Source organism: Ursus arctos, unplaced genomic scaffold (genome assembly GCF_023065955.2).
Source record: "Ursus arctos isolate Adak ecotype North America unplaced genomic scaffold, UrsArc2.0 scaffold_27, whole genome shotgun sequence".
Classification (NCBI taxonomy): domain Eukaryota; kingdom Metazoa; phylum Chordata; class Mammalia; order Carnivora; family Ursidae; genus Ursus; species Ursus arctos.
Genome location: NW_026622952.1, coordinates 36,111,820 through 36,134,147, shown reverse-complemented (window position 1 = coordinate 36,134,147; position 22,328 = coordinate 36,111,820). Strand labels below are relative to the sequence as shown.

The 22,328-nt window shown below is 46.1% G+C and overlaps 1 protein-coding gene and 1 pseudogene across 11 annotated transcripts in view; one reads left to right on the top strand and one right to left on the bottom strand.

Annotated features, from left to right (window-relative positions):
• Positions 1–22,328, top strand: part of ACSL1 (acyl-CoA synthetase long chain family member 1) — a 291,625-nt gene that overhangs the window by 87,288 nt on the left and 182,009 nt on the right. For 2 of the 11 annotated variants that reach the window (XM_057303552.1, XM_057303547.1), the window contains one exon: positions 13,875–14,064. The exons of the other annotated variants lie outside the window; for them this stretch is intronic. The gene's annotated coding sequence lies outside the window, so the exon portion shown is untranslated. The remainder of the gene's footprint in view (positions 1–13,874; positions 14,065–22,328) is intronic. 11 annotated transcript variants of the gene reach the window in all.
• On the bottom strand, positions 1,827–2,133 carry LOC113262269 (40S ribosomal protein S29-like; annotated as a pseudogene).

The following is a 22,328-nucleotide window of genomic DNA, read 5'->3' as shown; positions in this document are numbered from 1 at the left end:
GTTGTATTTCACCCCTTTCACCACTAGGTGTCCCCTGGCCAGGGGGATGTCCCCGCACATCCTTTGTGGCGTGAGAGTGGGTGAAAGGCAAGGGTCAGCAACAAATCCCATGATTTCCTGCCTCGGGAGGAGGTGCAAAAAGAGGGTGAGGGAGGGGCTTCTGAACAGGCCTTGTGTTCTGGCAGAACCATGCGTTTAATTCAGGAAGAGTCCTCATTGAGCTGAAGAGATTGGCTGTAATTACAATGAACAGATTACATGTGAAAGGAACACTGTCAAAACCTAATTCCCACCGCGGGAAATGAATGTGGCCCAGAATAGATCCAGAGCGTGATTGAACTGCAGGAGGGGCCTCTGGAGAGAGGGCGAGTTGGCACCTACCCAGCTAGGAGCTGCCCAAGCCGCATAGGTGGGTCCGTCGTTGGGCCAGATGGAGGGAGGGTCCTTTGCAGATGATGCAGAGCAACAGAGGGGTGTGTATTTTGGGATGGGTCCTACCGAAACCATCCAAAGCCATTTTATCATGTAATGTCAAGTCTGTAGGGAAGTTTCTGGCAGCCACAGGCCAGGGCACCCACACTGTCAGCCCAAACTTAAGAATTGGTTGATTGGCTGGATCACCGGGGTTCTGGATGTCTCTGCTTTGTAAATGGACTTTGTGGGTACATACAAGGCATCTGGTGATCAATAGATGAGACCCCAGATGGAAAGAAACTGCGTTCAACCAGTCATAATGCCGTTTCAAGTGAAAACCGCTCCCTGAGGGTTCTTGCCCAGCCAGCAGGGGCTGACAAGCTCCCTAACCTGTGACAAGTTCCCCAAGGACACAGCCTTGAGCCGAGTCCACACCACCACTGTTGGATATAAAAGGATGCATTCTAGAAGCCTTGCTTTGCCAGTGCAGTAGCTGAGAGTCCAGGCTTTGGCCTTGGGCAGGAGACTTGGCTTCTGTGAGGCTCAGGACACTATAGGATCTGGTTCCCTCGCAACTGTGACAGTGCTCCTATCTTCACAGACTTGCAGTGAGGATCCGGTGAGATGACATAGGGAGTGTCTGGCACAGAGGCTCACCCCTGGTACAAAAGCTTAAAAGTGGCATCTGTGTTCAGGGGCTCTCTTCTCCTCCCCTGTCTCAACCAGAATGGGACTGGTCAAATCCACACGGACGGAACTGATTTATCAGGCCAGGCCACGTATCATGGCTTCCACACTATGCTAGCTCTCGTGTTGCACCAAATTGGTTAAATCTCTCCGACCTTGGAAGAGACATGTGAGCAATTTCAAGTGTGAACTGCTCCCCAGACCGGAACACCTCCGAGCAAGGTGCGACAAGGTGCGATGAACGCTCACAAGACCAGTGTTAACCGTTTGCTTCGTAGGGCTGATGACATGCCGTTGGACTCATCTCTGACATTTCAGCTAAAATCCAAACTTTTCATCTTGTGCAACCACAGATTGTGCACGAAATATGCCCCCCTGCGTGGGACAGAGACTGATGTGAAAGGTTTCTAAAGTCCATCCGTGGGGGTCCTACAATCGCCCGTGACTTCTGCAGCCCGCAGCTGGTGCCCTTCGGGTGTCCCCATGGCACCCCCGGGAAATCACAGACCTAACTCATCAGAGGAAGGCCGAACAACACACAGGAAAGCTTGACAAGACCATCACTCTTGCCTTCTAGATTGTGGAAGATGGGTAACCTTTCCTAAGAATCCTTCCAGGCCTCAGTTTTCCTGATCACAGCCTGTGTCGGATGACCACTGGGGGCCCTATAACTGGGGTGTGAACTCAGTCGGAGCCTTCTGTTCTCCAGTCGGGTTTTTTTTTTTTTTCACATTAAAGCACTCATAATCAGAGTATTTTTATTTTATGTACAGTGAGTTGGCATTAAGGTAGGCATCTTGCATATCTGCAGTTGAGGGAGGTATCTTGGATGACCCATTCAAGGAAGTTCACTTAATCCAACTTAATGAAGCCTATATCCTTCGCATACTGACGGAAACACTAGCGGCACATATTGAGGCCGTATTCCCGGATCAGACCGTGCCGGTTGGAGCACACACAGCAAGCACGAGAACCCTGGCCAAATTTCCTCGGATGGCTCCAGTAGAGCTGCTGGTGACCCATCTTGCTCTCTTGGATGCAACGAGGCAAAAGGCTCCAGTCGGGTTTTGACAAAGAAACACGGTTTGGTTATTACACATCTTCAGACGGCAATGGGACTCAGGAGAGTATGTAATCAAGTTTTATATATATTTAGCCACATTTCAGTTAATCATTTTAGCTTCGAAGGTCTGACACTAAATGCTGAGTTGCTAAGGGACCAGGTGGTAGTAGATGACAGATTCACATAATACTTTCGTGGCTGTAATTTAGAATCCCCTTTTAACAGAGCACCAGATTTTCCCGACTACTGCTCTCCCCACCCCCCATTATTCTTCACTCTTCTCTACACAGCAGGAGAGGCACAGCGGGGCTCTCAGGGGGTGTCCCGAGGGCAGGGCAATGAACATGGACAATAGTGCCCCTCCAGGTGACCTTGCCATATATCTCCTGACCGCTCGTGTTCCAAATACACACTGCAAATATGTGGCTTCCTCTCACAGCTTTTTGTCATCGTAGCCATATTAGCAATGAATGATGTTAACCCTATGATCATTGACAAGATCTCGTCATTTTTGGAAACTGCTCGTGGACAACAAATGTGGCATCTCGTTTCCTGCCCTTCAGAGAACTTTAAATAGCTTTGATGCAGAGACATAAGAGGCCTCCCGTCCGAACTCTTGCCAGCCTTCAGCTTAGGTGATGATAAGAAGGCCAAACCAGGGATACCACAGTCCAGAGGGACAGGGTGAGGGACTTGAGGCAGTGTGAGCAAACAGTCTCCATCACATCCAGCCCAATGAATGCCACGTGTGTCCCAATTTCCCGGGAAGACCCACATCCTCTACTGGGAAGCTGAAGCTCGGAAGGTGGGTGTTGACTTTGGATGGGCAAGAAAGGGGACCTCTGCCAACCTCTCCTCAGGACTGTGGCTGTGTCCCCAGGGGCTGTGTGGAGGCAGGCTGGGCATGGGGCAGGGAGGTGCTTGTGGGGACTTCCAGCTGGAGGGGCGTCAGGGGGACCTTTGAAACCAGACCATCCAGGAACCTCTGTCGTATTTCCCTTCGCTTCGTGCTAGCAGCCAGCAAAGCTTGCTTCAGTTGGGATGGACAGGGCTGGCTCTGCAGCTACTCTTTCTGCACGTGCTTCCCCTCTGTCCACTCTTCCCTCTAACACACCTGGCACATGTGGCATTTAGGAGGAGTCCCAAGGGGTGAGGTCAGTTCTCAAAGATAAGCATGGAGGCTTGGAATAAAACATTCAGAGGGAGGGGCAGGCCAACGCCGGTGAGTGGAACGTGGTGTCTGGAACACTGGCGTCTAACCTGTGAAGGGGGCCAAGGACAGGATGGGTCCCCAGAGGGCGAAAAGGAGCAAGGTGGATGCGTGGGAGCAAGGGTGGAGGACTGGGAGGGGAACTTGAGCAGGGGCTGCAGCAGGACGGGCGAAAGAGGAGCCGTGTCCTGAGAACTGGAGGACAGAGCCTAGGCTACAGAATCGACATACACCCCACAGTTGGGCTGACTGGACACCGGACGCCAATCTACTGACCTTTCCATGTCTTCTGTCCTCGGGGACTGGATTTGTTCTAGAGCTGTGCTGTCCAGTAGGCTCATCACTAGCCTCGTGTGGCTATTTAAGTTTTAACCAACTAGACTGAAAACTTAAAGAAAAATTTGAAATTCGGTCCCTCATTTGCACCTGCCACATCAGCTCAGCATGGCTAATGTAGGGGACACTCAGCTATAGAACAGTTTCCACGGTCACAGGGCGTTCAACTGGATGATGCTGGAGGGCAGGTGCTGTGTTCTGGCTTTAGGGATGGAGGGATGGAAGTTGGTAGACCAGGATTTTCCTGACACTTTATTATTTTTTTTAAAGATTTTATTTATTGAGAGAGAGAGAGAACACAAGCAGGGGCAGCGCCAGGCAGAGGGAGAGGTAGGCTCTCCGCCGAGCAAGGAACACGATGCAGGACTCAATCTCAGGACTCCGGGATCATGACCTGAGCTGAAGGCAGACACTTAACTGAGTGAGCCACCCAGGCGTCCCTCCTAACACTTTAGATGAAGGGGAGTGGAGTGGTTCTGGGGTCACCCAAGCTGTGTGTGTGCTGGGTGGGGGATATAAAGGCAGCAGCAGTACTGCTCCCCCCACTTCTGCAAAATACTTGCATGTGCTGCCTTCTCACTCCCATTGGAGGGCTTCCGTGTGCCAGACACTGTTTATCTCCAGGTACAGTACAAACGTGGTCCCTTTCCCCTTCTACCACCAGCTGAACTCCGTCTCCTCCCCTTAATTCTCCTCCCTGGCTCCTGTGGGTGCCCAATTCCTGCATCTTCCAGCTCTCGTTCCTTTCCTTTGTACTGGATGTCCATAGGCTAATACCCCTCCTTATCCACTTTTCACTCCTGCGTTCCTCACATGGTAGTTCCCCAAGAGAGAAGATCTGTTTGTTGGCTCAGTGAGTTACAGTGGCCACAGGGTCAGACCATCTCAAGAGCCCACCTCAAAGATGATGGCCAGCTCATGGTTTGGCTGAACCTTGTGGCGGGTGTCCGCCCTGGTCCAGCCAGCCTTGGCTAAGCGGCAGAGCCACAAGGCTCGCACGCGGCATGCACACCGTGGGTAAGGATCCCCCAGGAACGACTGTGAACGTGGCAGGCCCCCACAATGTCACAGATCGCTTTGCAATGTAATTTGCAAAATTTAGAAATTCTTTATAATGGGCACCTTTACTTTTAAAACTGGGGGACAGGAGGAGTAGAAAATAATATTTTATAAGAAAGTAAAATATTTACCAGGAAAGATACAAACACTAGTATGTCCTCACTGATTATATAAGCAGAGATTAATTCATCCACGTTGGCTAACTACCAAGGAGCAGAGGGCAAGTTTATAGAGAGCGGGTCCACTGAACTCGGTTTGTGGGAAGGCAAGAGAGAGACAGACTGACCCACGACTGACCCGGAGCCCTGAGATTCTAGGAAGGGCAGAGCTAGGGAGGAAGATTGGAGAAGGAGCTTCTTATGTTCTTTGGTGCAAGACAGCCCTGAAGTTTTGAACCTGAGGGAAAATGGGGCCACAGCAACCAGATTTGCTATTTTTAAAAACCATTTTCTATGGAGGCTTACATCTCACACCTCCCATACACACAAAGAACCCTTTCACTTGAAAATGCCAACTGTTTGCCTAACTCTCTTATTTTTTCTTCTTATCATTGTCTAAACGTGATTTTCCATGGTAGCAATCAATGAATTGTGTGTCTTTATTCTTTCTATTCATACACACTGGCCACGTGTTGACACAGTCCACATGTTTATTATTTTCATATATATTTTCATATATATTCTTTTAAAGAATGTACCACAATACCCTAAAGGTTGGGCATGTGGATGGTTTACAATTTTTTTGCTGTTATGAGAAGTATAACTGGAAATAATTGAAAATTTGGGCTTGTTCTCTTTTTGTCAATAGTAACTACCTTTATTCCTAAAAAATACTATGTTTTGTTTCCTATTACAAAGCTAAAACATGTTCGTTGTAGAAGTTTTAGAAACATGTAAAAGTTACTTGGCATGTTTACAACCTACCTATGGGCTCACTTTCTATCTTTCCAGTTAATTGTCTGAGTCTTTGCACACAGCAGTTGGGCGGCCTTTCTCCTCAGTTGCCTAAAAGTCGTGAGGGCCCAGAAGCCTTGTTTCTTATTCCAAACACAAGATGGAGAGGCTGTTGGAGAGTGTAAGCTGTTCACCTAGGCCTGGGTGATCCACTGGCCTTGTTCTCTTACTGGCTGGAGTGTCATTGTAGAAAAATGGTTTGAATCTTAGAGCACCAGATTCCCAAGCAAGTAATAGTGATGCCCACAACCAAATTTCCAAGGCTACTACCTTTTTCTTTTCTTTCTTTTTTTTTTAAGCTTATACTCATAAATTTAGCCTTGCTTCCAAAAAAGTACGCTAAATCTGGAAGGGAGGGCTGCCTGAGCCACACCCGGGGTGAGTGTCAGCCCTTCCCCATAGAACTGTCGGATCCACTTGCAGAGCCCACATCACCAGCCCTGACTTCTTCCCGGGTGAATTGGAGCAGTCCCGATCCACCCAGAACGTTCTAGGAATGTTAATGTTTAAAATAGAGCCTCAGTGACCCCTACACAGATTTCTTTCTCTCCCACCTGGTACCCCAGAGCTTTGTATGCCCTAAAACTCACCCTAAGGTTCTCTACTTCCCAGTTGTTCAGCTGGACCTGGGTTAGGGACCCAGTGTCAATCCATGAGACATTAGAGAAAGTTTTCTGTGGAGATTTCTGGATAAGTTTTTCTTTCCTCATAAAAAGAGGCAGAAAATGCAATCCTTCTTTCTGTCTCCTCCTGCCTAAACAAAGACATGATGTCTGGAGTTGCAGCAGCCATTACGTGACCATGAGGGGATGGGTATGAGAGAACAGCAAGAAATTTTCAGAGAGCCAGTGACCCGTACCAATTATCACCTACACCCAAGCTCCCAGGTAGCATTAAGTGATTTGAAGTTGGGTTTTCTGTCCATTGCTGCTGAATTCATTCCTAAAAGATATATTTGTTACTAGCAGCAAGGTTCTAAACAATAAACAACTAATGGTGAAATCCTTGTACACATTCTTAACTACTTTTATAGGATAAATTCGCAAAAGAAAAGTTGGGAGATATTATGGGCTGAACTGTGTTCCCCCCAAATTTATATGTTGAAGTCTTAATCTCTAGTACCTCAATGTAAACATCATTGGAGATAAACTCTTTCAAGAGGAAACTAAGTTAAAATAAGGTCTTTAGGACGAGCCCTACACCCATGTGACTGGTGTCCTTATAATAAGAAATCAGGACCCAAATATATCACACACAGAGGGAAGAACATGTGAAGACACAGGGAGAAGGCCAAGTGAAGGAGACAGGCCTCAGAAGAAATGAATCCTGCTGACAGCCGATTTCAGACTTCCAGCCTGCAGAGCTATGAGAAATAAATTTCAGTGGTTTAAGCCCCCTAGTCTGTGGTTAATGGCAACTCTAGCTAACCAGTACAGGGAACCAGAGGTATTTTCTCATCTGTAAAATAATAATTAGGGACGCATGGGTGTCTCAGTTGGTTAAGCATTTGCCTTCAGCTCAGGTCATGATTCCGGAGTCCTGGGATTGAGCCCCTCAGCGGGGAGTCTGCTTCTCCTTTTCTCTCTGACCCTCCCCCTGCTCATGCTTTCTCTCGCTCACTCTCTCTCAAATAAAATCTTGAAACAGTAATTGTACTTGTTGATAAAATGATGAAGAGGATGAAATGAATTGATGCACTTAAAGCTTTGGCCTTGATGTCTGATGTTCAGTAAGCACGTAGTAAATGACAGCTCTTATTACCATGAAGCCCAACAGTGGAATTTCCTGGGCAAATCTCTCCTGTAGACTCTGCAGAGAATTAGCCGAAGACCCTTCCGGTCTCAGAGAGGGTCACCGAGCTCGAGGTTTGCGTGACGAAACTGTGGTGGAGACCACGCTGTGTGATTTCCTCCTCCTCCTGGACACTCAGGAAGGCGTGTTTGCCCCTTGCATCTAGGCCGTATCACTCGACTATGAACAGAAGGCAAATGTCATTTCTGGTGTGAGGCTGTTCAGATCGGTGTGGCGCTTCTGCTTTCTCTATCCCTCCCACTCCAGAGGAAAGGCATCTGTGTGGTGAAACCTCTAGAAGGAAGGCTCTGAGTCACTTTGTGGACACTCACCCTGCAGGGGAGCGACCTGTCCGGCAAGGGCAAGGAACCAACGTGCATCGTATTAGGTCACTGAGATTCAGGATTTACCCTTAAAGTGGTTACCTTTGTTTACTCTGACCAGTATGATCCAATGTGAGCTTAGCCGCAGCAGCAACACTGTTACGAGTAAACGAGGTATTCAGAGGGAGGGCATGGTGCAAACTCACCGTTGGATTTCCGTCAGTCAGCTGCAAAGTGCTGTGGTTTGGGGCCAGTGGGAAGAATAGACCATCAGTTGTTTTGGGCAAAGAGCAAGTTTATAATCACGTGATCAGGATGGACAAGATGTGGACACAGTGATTACCTTTATAAATGAATCCATGTAAGGCCTGATAGGCATGTGATCTAATTTTTGATGCTGGTGTTATTCATTTTATTATTTATTTTTATTATTTATTTTGCTGGGCATGGAGCTCACTGTAGGACTTGAACTTGTGACCCTGAGATCAAGACCCAAGGTGAGATCAAGAGTCAGACAGATGCTTAACTGCCTGAGTCGCCCTGGGGCCCCACACTGACGTTATTCATGTCTATAAATGGTTGTTAGCAAATTTAACACAAAGGCACCCACTCGCTCATACAGACTGAGGTCGGAGAGTGGGCTGGAGGCTGATCTTGGCTACGTCTTACCTTGTTTGAGCTGTCGTAACAAAACTTCAGAGACTGTGGAGCTTATATGCAATAGAAATCTGTTGTGCACAGTTCCGAAGGTTGCAAGTCTGAGACCAGGGTGCCAGCAGGGTCGGGTTCTGGAGAGGGCCCTCTTCTGGGTTGCAGATGACCAGTTTCTCATCGTATCGTCACATGGAAGGGAGGGCAAGACAGTTCCCTGGGGTCCCTTTTAAAAGGGCACTAACCCCATTCATAAGGGCCCCACCCTCCTGACCTAATCACCTCCCAGAGGCCCTGCCTCCTGGTACCATCACCTTGGGGGTTAGGTTAGAACACAAACAGTCCATCACAGTTACTCTGACCCAAGTAGTCTTGAGCAGGGAGGGGTGATGAACTCAAGAATCAGGTCTGGCATATTTCCACCCATGACCTCCTTCCTTAGAGTCTTCCTGTGATACTGTGATCCTTCTAGGAAGTTTAAAAAACAGGTTTTCTTGGTGGTCTATACATACAGCACAATACTATTCAGCCTGAAAAAGGAAAGAAATTTTGACACATGCTACACTGTGAATGAATCTCCAAGACATGCTAAGTGAAATAATAAGCCAGTCACAAAAGACAAAGATTGTATGATTGCACTTACATGAGGTCCCCAGGGCAGTCAAATTCATAGAGACAGCAGAATGGTGGTTGCCGGGGGCTGGTGGAGGGCTGGTGGAGGGCTGGTGGAGGGGGGTGGGGAGTTCGCGTTTAATGGAACAGGGTTTCAGTTTGAGAAGATGAGTAAGTTCTGGAGATGCCTGGTGCTGACGGCTGCACAACGATGTGCATGTGCTTCATGCTGCAGAACCGTGCACTTAAAAATGGCTAAAATGCTTAATTTCCCGCTCTGTAGTTTTTACTGCAATTTAAAAACCATTGGCGAAACCTCTCTTAGATGGAGGAAAGTGATCGGGAGCGTGGGAGGACCAGCATAAGTGCTGTGGGAACACAGAGAAATGCCCTTGAGTGGTTTACACTTTGCTGGGGGAGAGATGGAGTCAATGACATTGACTGACAAAATGCAAATCCAAAAGGAGAGAAGAGGGAACTAGTGTAAGAATTCCGAGGAGGGCACTGTCAGGAAGTCTGAGGGGTCATGGCAGCAGAACAGTGGAAGAAGGCTCCCTTCACCCCAACGGCCTGGCAGGATCTTGAGTTTTGAAGGGAGGGGGGAGGGAGGCAGAGCTGAGCAGGTGGGGTGCAGAGCGGAATGCTTGCTGGGGCTCGGGTGGTGAGGTCTGGAAGACCCACCAGGTAGAGTGGAGGGTTCCCACTGAGGAGGTGGCATTGGGGGTCACAGTAATGAGTGGGTGGTGTAGATGATGGGCGTTGTTGGGACTTTTCTTTTTTACTTCAATAACCTTTTTATTTTAGAATAGTTTTAGATTTACCAAAGGGTCATAAAAATAATACAACGAGTTCCCACATACCCCTCACCCAGTTTCCCTGATGTTAAGATCTTCTATTACTATGGTACGTTTGTCACAACTAGTGAGCCAATACTGATACATTGTTATGAACTGAAGTCCATTCTTTATTCAGATTTCCCCCAGTCCTTTTTCTCTTACAGGATTTCATCTAGAATATGCGTACAAATTTGTACCCATCCTAAACTGCAAAGATAGTACAGAGTTCCCATGTAGTGGACATTCAGGTTTCTCTATTATTAATACCTTTCATTAGTATGGTAGACTTGTTAAAATTAGTGAACCAATATTGATATGTTATTGTTAAGTGCAGTCCATACTATATTCAGATTTCATTAATTGGTACTTGGTATTCTTTACACCTAGTTGTCCTGTGTTTTCAGTTGGAACGGTTTCTCAGACTTTCCTGAAGTTTGATGACAGCAGACAATTTTGAGCAGTCGTGGTCAGCTGTCTCATAGACCATCCTTAACTTGTTTTTCTCACGGTTGCCCTGGGGTTGTGGGTCTTTGGAAGAAGATCACAGGGTAAAGTGCCCGGCTCATCTCTCCCTACCAGGGGCTACAGACCATCAACAGGACTTACCACTGTTGACGTCATGCTTGACCACCTTCTCCACCTTGGGTTCGGAAATGGGCCCCTTGCATCAGCACTCGAAAAGAAAGCTAAGTCCCCGCCTGAGTCATGGCCAGGACTGAGGTGCTCATGACCTGGAGGTCAAGGTTCTTGGCTCTAGAAATCGTCTCCTTCAGCTTGCACATTCCCTGCACCTGCTCGGAACGGGCTGGTGCCAGGTCTTGGTTTAGTATCAGCCTCCTCACTGCCCTGGAATAACCTTTACCCTGTTTCCAGAACCTGTTCTGTCCCTAGGGCAGGGCTGCTCCCTGCTTGCAGCACAAGAGAGGCACCTCTTCCAGCCCATAGTTCTATAAGGAGCCAACTTGGGTGAATGCCCGTGGTCTTTGGCTTCTGGCAGATTTTGTCATGACAGAAGAGAAAAAAAAGCTCAATCCCAAAATTTCATCACCTTCTGCTGTAAACTAGGCCAGATATAGAACCATTTTAGCAGGTTAAAATCTGAGAAAGGGATTTCAGAAAAAGCTAGAAAGGGTTGTTGGTTGATAGCCAAATGGTTCGAATCAGCACCTTGATTTGGTTTTAGTATGTATGTCAAGCCATTAGACTTGAGGGCACAGAGCAGCAGAAAGCTGGCTGTTGAGAAAGAGCAAGTATTTTTTGACAGCTTGTCCTTAAGCAGAGACAAGTGCCCTGAGACTTCATCTTACATATTCAACCAGTGAACATTGGTATGGAGAGCCTGCTACGTGCTGGGTGTATAATGATAAATCCGATCCCTGATCTCTTAGCATTTTGCACCCAGAGGGAGTGACAACTATTATTCAGATAATCACACAAATAAATATATGTAATTACATCCCATTGCAGATTGAGATAAGTCCTCCAAATAGAAGGGACAGGTTTATAAAAACCTACTGTAGAGTAGAACTCAGGAAGCGTTGGGATTGTATCTCTTGAGTGGAAACTGCGATACTCAGGCAAAAACCTGAAACTAATTCATGGAGCTTTTTTAAATAAATAAATAAATAAATAAATAAATAAATAAAGCTTCATATTATCAGTATAGTGATATTTAAATATTAGCATAGATGAAGATTCCTGTCCTTTCTCCAGCCCCAGTAGGCCCTTCCATAGTAAATGGAAATAAACACATTAAGCAACTCACAAATGGAGACTTTGAAGTAACCTACTGTTGTCCAAGCACAAACTCATCTGCTCAGAGTCCCGCCGGCTGAAGTAACCCCTCAACTCTCTCTGAGATGAAGTCAGGTGACATGGGCTGCATATGAGCCCAGCTCTGGCAGTGTGGTCAGCCTGGGATGCTCGCAAGATTAGTAACAGTGCAAATGCTGACTGCTGTCTAGGTAAAAGGTGAGGGTAATGTCCTTTGTTTAAGGTTTTCTGAAAGAACGTGGGTAGGTTGCTCTTGTCAGAGTTAACTATTCAGCAGTGGTGAAAGGGAGGCATACAGTCTTTGCTGTAAACGGTTTGTAAGAGACCATAAGGAGTAAGACCGGGATGTCAATTAAATTCAACCAATGCTATGAGAATATATTACTGCCAGAGCATTACGCACCGTTTTGAATGTTAAATCAAAATCTGACTCTCAACTATTTAAATACTCTCCAGGTACTTCCAATGGGTCAAATCTATAGACACAAAGAAGTTTAGAGCAGACCCAGGGAACTTAGCGTTTAGTTCATCTAACAGTTTCCAGATTTGGGGATTTCACAGACTGATAAAATTCCACAAAAGGATATAGAAGACCAATATAGAATTTGCCAACTTGTTATTCCCTCAAATAAAGTAATTAAAGCACCTGTTATTTACTATCACCCCCATGACGTTACATCTAAAGTGAATTAGAACAAAATATAACTTAGTGTGTTAACAGAAATAAATTCGCTTTATGAAAAACTCGTTACATTTTTGGGGGGTGTTTGTTCATTTCTACATGGACCCCTGAAAAACAAAAACTTCTTCCCAGTCCAGTACCAGTTGTTGCATTAGGATTTCAGAATCAACTGAATTAATTCACACCTCTCGCCCGTTTTACCAGTGGGGAAACTGAGGGTCCAGGGGGCCATAAGCATGGCCCAGTCTCAGGTGCCAGCTCACAGCTGGGGAATAGCCCTGTGCGGGGAGAGCCTTTCGAGTCCAAGCCCAGTATACCTGCTCTCTGCCCCACATCTCTCCTTCTACGGTTGGTTAATACAGTCCTGGAAATGACACAGGGAAACTGAAGGGACTGCATTGAAAAGTCATTTATTTTTCCTTTGCTCCTTTTCGGGTATCTGTCCTTCCTAGGGCCTGTACCCCCGCCTGCACTTTACTTTACATTTGCCTTGTAATGCAAATGGCGTATGTCCTCCTTGTAAGGGACAAAGAGATCATGATATCTTTGGAGACTTCCAGCACAATAGGTAATAACCAAGGAATGACCGGGCGGGGTTCTCCAAGACCGTTCGTTCTCCAAGACCGCTGACTCCAAACACTTTGACGCCAAGACCTCTGAGCGCAGTGAATGAGTGACTTATGAAGGACCCCTGGCCCTTGTTCTTGTTCTGACCAGGTCCTGGATGACCACAATCACCAATAAAAACCCCAGACCCCAAGCAAAGAAGAGTCTCATGCTCCTTTCCTCTCTGAGTCTCCTGGACACCCTGTCCATCTCTCTCTATATATATACATCTTCAGTCAACTCTGCTGGCTCGCATCTGATTTCCATCCTTCGAGAAGCCTCTTGGACCCAGCCCCGCCCTACCTGCATGAGGCACAGTGAGGGAGGGATGGATGAAGGAGACGTGGGCATGGGGGAGCAACAGGGGCCTCTTCCTTCTCGGGCCTGTCCTCTGGGTCCTGGGACTCTTTCTCAAGTCTGGCACTGCCTGAATTTTAGGTATCTTTTAGCTGGGTACGTTGATTCATCTGCCCATTGGGAAAAACTTGGTATAACGCAAATGCTGTACAATGTGCAGATTCTTTACGGTGCTTCAGGAAGTAAGAAGTTACTGCTGCTGTTTTTAGAGAGTTGGAAAATTACTTTAAAGCACCCTAGTATGTTCGATATTTTTTTGCAAAGTCAGGGTTTAATCTAAAATAAATACAATTTCTCTTGTGCACGGTGCTAGGTATAATGCAAGTAGAAGACTTCATTTGGGAATTTTAGTTTTGAGCAACAGAAACCAACTCTGGTTTACTTGAAAGGGGGAGGCTATAGGAGAAAGAAGATTGGGTAGTTGACAGAATGGCCAGAAGGACTGGACAGTTAGGCTTGGGAGCCGCATGGCCAGAAACGGCTGCCAAAATCATTGCCCAGAACCTCTCATGTCCCTGCAGGGCCCAGAGACTACCAACAGTGCTGGCTGGAGGTGTTTCTAGCACTCATGCGGCTGCCACCCCTCAGCATCGAAATGGATACTGCCTTCCCCTGCTTCCTCACGTCAGTAGCTTCCAGTGGAAAGCCTGGGCTGAGACCCTGATGGACAGAGCCTGCATCACTGCCCGAGCTGCAAGGGAGTCTGGGAAGGTGAGCCTCTGGCATTTCCTTCCTGTAGAGCGTAAGGCAAGCTTTGTCTCCATAAGGTGGAGGATTCCTGAAATGTAGACGTTTAGATGTGGGGCGGCCACAAAGCATAACAAAAAGAATCATTTCCGTTCCAATGAACTTCTCAAAGTTGGGGCAGCAGAAAATGTGTTTAATAGTAGTAAACAAAATCTATTGACTTGGATACAGTTTTGATATTTTTTCCTGCTTTAGAAAATCCCATCGTAGGGATGGCTGGGTGGCTCAGTCGGTGAAGCGTCTGCCTCTAGCTCAGGTCATGATCCCAGGGTCCTGGGATCGAGTCCCGCATCGGGCTCCCTGCTCAGCAGAGAACCTGCTTCTCCCTCTCCCTCCCCTCTGCTTGCGCACACCCTCTCTCTCTTTCTCTCTCTCTCAAATAACTACATAAAATCTTCCGCCAGAGAACAAAAGCCTGGAAATACCGGCTCAGAGAGTGCCCATCCCCATCCTCCCTCTCAGGGGACACGGAGACTCTAACCAAACAGGGTTGCCTGAGTATCAGCGCGGCAGGCCCCTCCCCCAGAACACAGAAGGCAGGCTGAAAAATCAAGAAGCCCACAACCCGGGTGCCTGGGTGGCGCAGTCATTGAGCACCTGTCTCCGGCTTAGGGCGTGATCCCAGCGTTCCGGAAAGGAGTCCCTCATCGGGCTCCTCCGCTGGGAGCCTGCTTCTTCCTCTCCCACTCTCCTGCTTCTGTTCCGTTCTTGCTGACTGTCTGTCTCCCTCTCTCAGATAAGTAAATAAATAAAATCTTTAAAGAAGAAGCCCACATCTCTAAGATCCCTATAAAACAAGGGGCACGGCCTGGGACCCAGTCAATAATTTTGGGCTCTGGACAACCCCGCAACCTCCCCTCATTAAAATGACAAGAAGGAGAAGCCCCCCCCAGCAAAGAAAAGACAGTGAGTCAGTGGCCTCTGCCACAGAAGTAACGGATATGGATGTAACCAAATTATCAGAAATGGAATTCAGAGTAACAATGGTCAAGATAATGAGTAGACTTGAAAAAAGTATTCAGGAAAATATTACTGAGAATATAGAATCCCTAAGGGCGGAAATGAGAGCGAATTTGACAGAAATTAAAAATTCTATGAGCCAAATGCAGGCAAAACTAGAGGCTCTGACGGCCAGGGTCACTGAAGCGGAGGAAAGGGTTAGTGAATTGGAGGATGGGTTAATAGAGGAAAAAATAAAAATAGAAGATGGTCTTAAAAAAATCCACGCCCACGAATGTTGGCTACGGGAGATTACTGACTCAACGAAACGATCCAATGTTAGAATCATCGGCATCCCCGAGGGGGTGGAGAAAAACAGAGGTCTAGAAGAGATATTTGAACAAATTGTAGCTGAAAACTTCCCTAATCTAGCAAGGGAAACAAAAATTCGTGTCCAAGAGGCAGAGAGGACCCCTCCCAAGCTCAACCATGACAGACCTACACCACGTCACGTCATAGTGCATTTCGCAAATATGAGATCCAAGGATACAGTATTGAAAGCGGCCAGGGCAAAGAAATTTCTCACGTACCAAGGCAAAGGCATCAGAATTACGTCAGACCTGTCTACACAGACCTGGAATGAGAGAAAGGGTTGGGGGAGCATTTTTAAAGCTCTTTCAGAGAAAAACATGCAGCCAAGGATCCTTTATCCAGCAAGGCTGTCATTCAGAATTGATGGAGAAATAAAGACATTTCAGAATTGACAGTCACTAGCCAATTTCGTAACCACAAAACCAGCCCTACAGGAGGTATTACGGGGGGTTCTATAAAAGTAAAAAGGCCCCAAGAGTGATACAAAACAGAAAGTCACAGCCAATACAAACAAAGACTTTACTGACAACATGGCAGAATTAAAAGCATATCTCTCAGTACTCAGCCTTAACATTAATGGTTTAAATTCTTGCTTTAAACGCCACAGGGTTGCAGATTGGATAAAAAGAAATGACCCATCCATTTGCTGTCTACAAGAGACTCATTTCGAACCCAAAGATGCATTCAGACTGAGAGTAAGGGGATGGAGTACCATCTTTCACGCAAATGGACCTCAAAAGAAAGCTGGGGCAGCAATTCTCATATCAGATAAATTGGATTTTAAACTACAGACTATAGTTAGAGATGCAGAAGGGCACTATATTATTCTTAAAGGAAGTATTCAACAAGTGGATATGACAATTATAAATATATATGCCCCCAACAGGGGAGCAGCAAGATACACAAGCCAACTCTTAACCAGAATAAAGAGACATATAGATAAAAATACATTAATAGTAGGGGACCTCAACACTCCACTCTCAGAAATAGACAGAACACCCTGGCAAAAACTAAGCAAAGAATCAAAGGCTTTGAATGCCATACTCGACGAGTTGGACCTCTTAGATATATATAGAACACTACACCCCAGAACCAAAGAATACTCATTCTATTCTAATGCCCATGGAACATTTTCAAGAATAGACCATGTTCTGGGACACAAAACAGGTCTCAGCCGATACCAAAAGATTGAAATTATCCCCTGCATATTCTCAGACCACAACGCTCTGAAATTGGAACTCAACCACAAGGAAAAATTTGGAAGAAACTCAAACACTTGGAGACTAAGAACCACCCTGCTCAGGAATGACTCGATAAACCAGGAAATCAAAAATCAAATTAAACAATTTATGGAGACCAATGAGAATGAAAATACAACAGTCCAAAACCTATGGGATACTGCAAAGGCAGTCCTAAGGGGGAAATACATAGCCATCCAAGCCTCACTCAAAAGAATAGAAAAATCTAAAATGCAGTTTTTATATTCTCACCTCAAGAAGCTGGAACAGCACAGAGGGACAGGCCTAATCCACGCACAAGGAAGCAGTTGACCAAAATTAAAGCTGAAATCAATCAAGCAGAAACCAGAAGTACAGTAGAGCAGATCAACAGGGACTAGAAGCTGGTTCTTGGAGAGAATCAATAAAATTGACAGACCACTGGCAAGACTTATCCAAAAGAAAAGAGAAAGGACCCAGATTATTAAAATTATGAATGAAAAAGGAGAGGTCACGATGAACACCATTGAAATTGGAAGGATTATTAGAAATTTTTATCAACAGCCATATGCCAATAAACTAAGCAATCTGGAAGAGATGGAATCCTTCCTGGAAACCTATAAACTACCAAGATTGAAACAGGAAGAAATTGATTTCTTAAACAGGCCAATTAATTATGAAGAAATTGAGTCAGTGATACACAACCTTCCAAATAACAAAACTCCAGGCCCGGACGGTTTTCCTGGGGAATTCTACCAAACATTCAAAGAAGAAATAATACCTATTCTCCTAAAGCTATTTCAAAAAATAGAAACAGAAGGAAAGCTACCAAACTCATTCTATGAGGCCAATATTACCTTGATCCCCAAACCAGGCAAAGACCCCCTCAAAAAGGAGAATTACAGACCGATTTCCCTAATGAATATGGATGCCAAAATCCTCAACAAGATACTTGCTAATAGAATCCAACAGTTCATTAAAAGGATTATCCACCACGATCAAGTGGGATTCATACCTGGGATGCAAGCGTGGTTCAATATTCGCAAATCAATCAGCGTGATACATCATATCAACAAGAAAAGACTCAAGAACCATATGATCCTCTCAATCGATGCCGAAAAAGCATTTGACAAAATACAGCATCCTTTCCTGATTAAAACCCTTCAGAGTGTAGGAATAGAAGGTACATTTCTCAATCTCATAAAAGCCATCTATGAAAAGCCTACTGCAAATATTATTCTCAATGGGGAAAAGCTGGAAGCCTTTCCCTTAAGATCAGGAACACGACAAGGATGCCCACTCTCGCCACTATTATTCAACATAGTACTAGAAGTCCTTGCAACAGCAATCAGACAACAAAAAGGGATCAAAGGTATTCAAATCGGCAAAGAAGAAGTCAAAATGTCTCTCTTCGCAGACGACATGATACTCTATATGGAAAACCCAAAAGAAGCCACTCCCAAACTATTAGAAGTTATAGAGCAATTCAGTAACGTGGCGGGATACAAAATCAATGCTCAGAAATCAGTTGCATTTCTGTACACGAATAACGAGAACGAAGAAAGAGAAATCAGGGAATCCATCCCATTTACAATAGCACCAAAAACCATACGTTACCTCGGAATTAACTTAACCAGAGACGTAAAGGACCTTTATTCTAGAAACTATAAATCACTCTTAAAAGACATTGAGGAAGACATAAAAAGATGGAAAGATATTCCATGCTCATGGATCGGAAGAATTAACATAGTTAAAATGTCCATGCTACCCAGAGCAATCTACACTTTCAATGCTATCCCGATCAAAATACCGAGAACGTTTTTCAAAGAACTGGAACAAATAGTCCTTAAATTTGTATGGAACCAGAAAAGACCCCGAATCTCCAAGGAACTGTTGAAAAGGAAAAACAAAGCTGGGGGCATCACAATGCCGGATTTCGAGCTGTACTACAAAGCTGTGATCACAAAGACAGCATGGTACTGGCACAAAAACAGACACATAGACCAATGGAACAGAATAGAGAGCCCAGAAATGGACCGTCAGCTCTTTGGGCAACTAATATTTGATAAAGCAGGAAAAAACATCCGGTGGGAAAAAGACAGTCTCTTCAATAAATGGTGCTGGGAAAATTGGACAGCTACATGCAAAAGAATGAAACTTGACCACTATCTCACACCATACACAAAAATAAACTCCAAATGGATGAAAGACCTCGATGTGAGACAGGAATCCATCAAAATTCTAGAGGAGAACATAGGCAGCAACCTCTACGACATCGGCCAAAGCAACCTTTTTCATGATACATCCCCAAAGGCAAGAGAAACAAAAGACAAAATGAATTTATGGGACTTCATCAAGATTAAAAGTTTCTGTACAGCCAAGGAAACAGTCAGAAAAACTAAGAGGCAGCCCACGGAATGGGAGAAGATATTTGCAAATGACACTACAGATAAAGGACTGGTATCCAAGATCTACAAAGAACTTCTCAAACTCAATACACAAGAAACAAATAAACAAATCAAAAAATGGGCAGAAGATATGAACAGACACTTTTCCAATGAAGACATACAAATGGCTAACAGACACATGAAAAAATGTTCAAAATCATTAGCCATCAAGGAAATTCAAATCAAAACCACACTGAGATACCACCTTACGCCAGTTAGAATGGCAAAAATAGACAAGGCAAGAAACAACAATTGTTGGAGAGGATGTGGAGAAAGGGGATCCCTCCTACATTGTTGGTGGGAATGCAAGTTGGTACAGCCACTCTGGAAAACCGTGTGGAGGTCCCTTAAAAAGTTAAAAATTGAGCTACCCTATGATCCAGCCATTGCACTACTGGGTGTTTACCCCAAAGATACAGACGTAGTGAAGAGAAGGGCCATATGCACCCCAATGTTCATAGCAGCAATGTCCACAATAGCTAAATCGTGGAAGGAGCCGAGATGCCCTGCAACAGATGACTGGATTAAGAAGTTGTGGTCCATATATACAATGGAATATTACTCAGCAATCAGAAAGAATGAGTTCTCAACATTTGCTACAACATGGACGGCACTGGAGCAGATAATGCTTAGTGAAATAAGTCAAGCAGAGAAAGACAACTATCATATGATTTCTCTCATCTATGGAACATAAGAACTAGAATGATCAGTAGGGGAAGAAAGGGATAAAGAAAGGGGGGGTAATCAGAAGGGGGATTGAAACATGAGAGACTATGGACTATGAGAAACAAACTGAGGGCTACAGAGGGGAGAGGGGTGGGGGAATGGGATAGACCGGTGATGGGTAGTAAGGAGGGCACATATTGCATGGTGCACTGGGTGTTATACACAACTAATGAATCATCGAGCCTTACATCGAAAACCGGGGATGTACTGTATGGTGACTAACATAATATAATAAAAAATCATTATTAAAAAAAAAAAATAACTACATAAAATCTTTAAAAAAAAAAAATCCCATCCTAACATGCTCAGATGCTGTTGATGACCCCCTTAGGACCATTCATAGTGACTTCTTGGAATTCTTTTCGGGTTGTGTATGGAAGCGAGAGGCCCCACCGAGGCTGGCTGAGAGCTGATGTGGGGTGCGGTGGTGGGCTGGCATTCCCAGGCCCAAAAGGGGTGTGCGGAGGGTCTGCCTGGGGTTGTAAACCATAGTGGGGGTTTCTCCTTCTGGGGTTTCACTGCTGCACGTGAAGTGGTTCCGTTTCCTTCTCCTACTCAAACTACCTTTCCAGTCACTGTGTTTGAAGTGTGCACGAGTGGAGAAGAGTGATCTGTCCAACAGGGAGCGTTTCCCAGGTTCTGGGACGGGCCACCTGCCAGGAGGAATGCAACCCCAGCTTTTCCCAACTTGGGATGTGGGCAACGGTTGACACTGGATCAGGTTACCCAAACCTTTCCGCGGGAATGCTGCTGAAGGCCGAGAGCGAGAGAGCAAGTAACTGGGAATGGGACAGGGTGTAGCTGGAACAAAGACTAGATGTTCTTGGACTTGAGTCTTATTTCTCACATGCACACAGACCTGAAGTTGCCCACGCTCCATGCACGCGCAATCCACTGCTCCTAGAGCCTGCCGTCTCACCCTTTGCCACTGAGAGGATGCCAGCAGTTTCCTGCATGGTGGAGGCGGAGGCTGCCAGTGCCTGGGACAGACTTCTTGTTTTGAGCAACTAGGCCAGGAGGCGGCTTTGGGTCAGAGAGGCGAGCACGCGCTTGATCCTGACCCCCTGAGGGCAGTTGTTTGCACCAGCACGCTGCGCCCCTGCACAGTTAGGAGAATTTTTTTTTTTCCTCCTCAAATGTGGATTTAGCCTGAGCAGAAAAATATATTGCTCTTGGGAAATGTTGGTGTGCCTTTCAGGGCAAACATGCTCTCAGGGGTGCCGGACACTGCTGGAGGGACCCCGGCGAGTGAGCTGGTGACAAGATCTGTCCAGCCCAGCACAATGTGACCTGGGCTGACTTACTTTCTCTTTTCTTTTCTTTTCTTTTCTTTTCTTTTCTTTTCTTTTCTTTTCTTTTCTTTTCTCTTTTCCTTTCTTTTCTTCCTCCCTCCCTCCCTCTCTTTCTTTCTCTTCATTCCTTCCTTCCTTCCTTTCCTTTCTTTTTCTGTAAAATATACCTAACAGAAAATGTATCATCGTAATTTTTAAAGCACGGCATGAAATGCATTCACCGTGTTGTGCTACCATCACCACCATCCATCTCCAAACCTTTGTTAACCTCTCCAACTGAAACTTGGTCCCCATTAAATCTTACCTCTTCACCCCCCACCCCCACCACCTCTGCTTGGGGCAACCCCATTCTACTCCCCATCTAATGAACCTGACTACTCTGGGTGCCTTCTGTGAGGGGAATTACACAGTGTTTGACTCCCTGGACTGATTTCTTGCGTGCACCCGAGTCTGAGTGGGCTGGGCTCTGGGAAATGCATGCTCGGTGACTCCACTGACCGGTACCGGCCAGTGGTGACCAGCCCCTGTGGGTGGAAGTGGGTGTTTTCCTTTGGATAAATGGATGTTCATCTTCCTGAAAAGAGTTTAATCCCAGAGTAGGAAAGAGGGGGACAGAAACTAGGAGAAGTAGGACTTTTCTCTCTGAGGCTTATGTGGCCTTAATGACAGGGTGCAGAGCCCCCAGGGAGTCTCACAACTGGGCGGTGGGTGCTTGCGTGGCACCCTGTGCCCGAGCAAGCCCATTGACGGCCATGTGGGTGACCGCGAGGGTGACTGAGCTGGGTGGGGTGCCCTTCTGGATATGCGGCACTGTCAACCTCTGGGTGGTGCCTCAGTTGTCCCCAGTCCCCAGTGACGTTCAGTTGACAGGCAGCACACCATCTTAGTTGAGCTGGGGGGCACGAGAGGAGGCTGACTGTCCCTCCCACAAGGCTGACTGCAGGTGGCACTGGTAGCCACCAGCCAAGGACGGTGGGGCCCAATGGGGCAGGTGTCTCCACGAGAGTGTGGAGACCAAAGGCCGCACCATGGCAGCACCTCAGAGGAATAAAAGGGCAGCCAAAGCAAAGTGACCTATCCTAGAATAGCATGAGGCAGAACTCTTAGAAATTCCAGCAAGCAGCCTGGTGTGAACTCATGACGTCCACATGTTGGCATTAGAGGAGAGTTATAATTTTCTTTTTACACACACTCTTGGGAGATCAGAGACACCCAGTGAAGCATGTTTGGCTTAG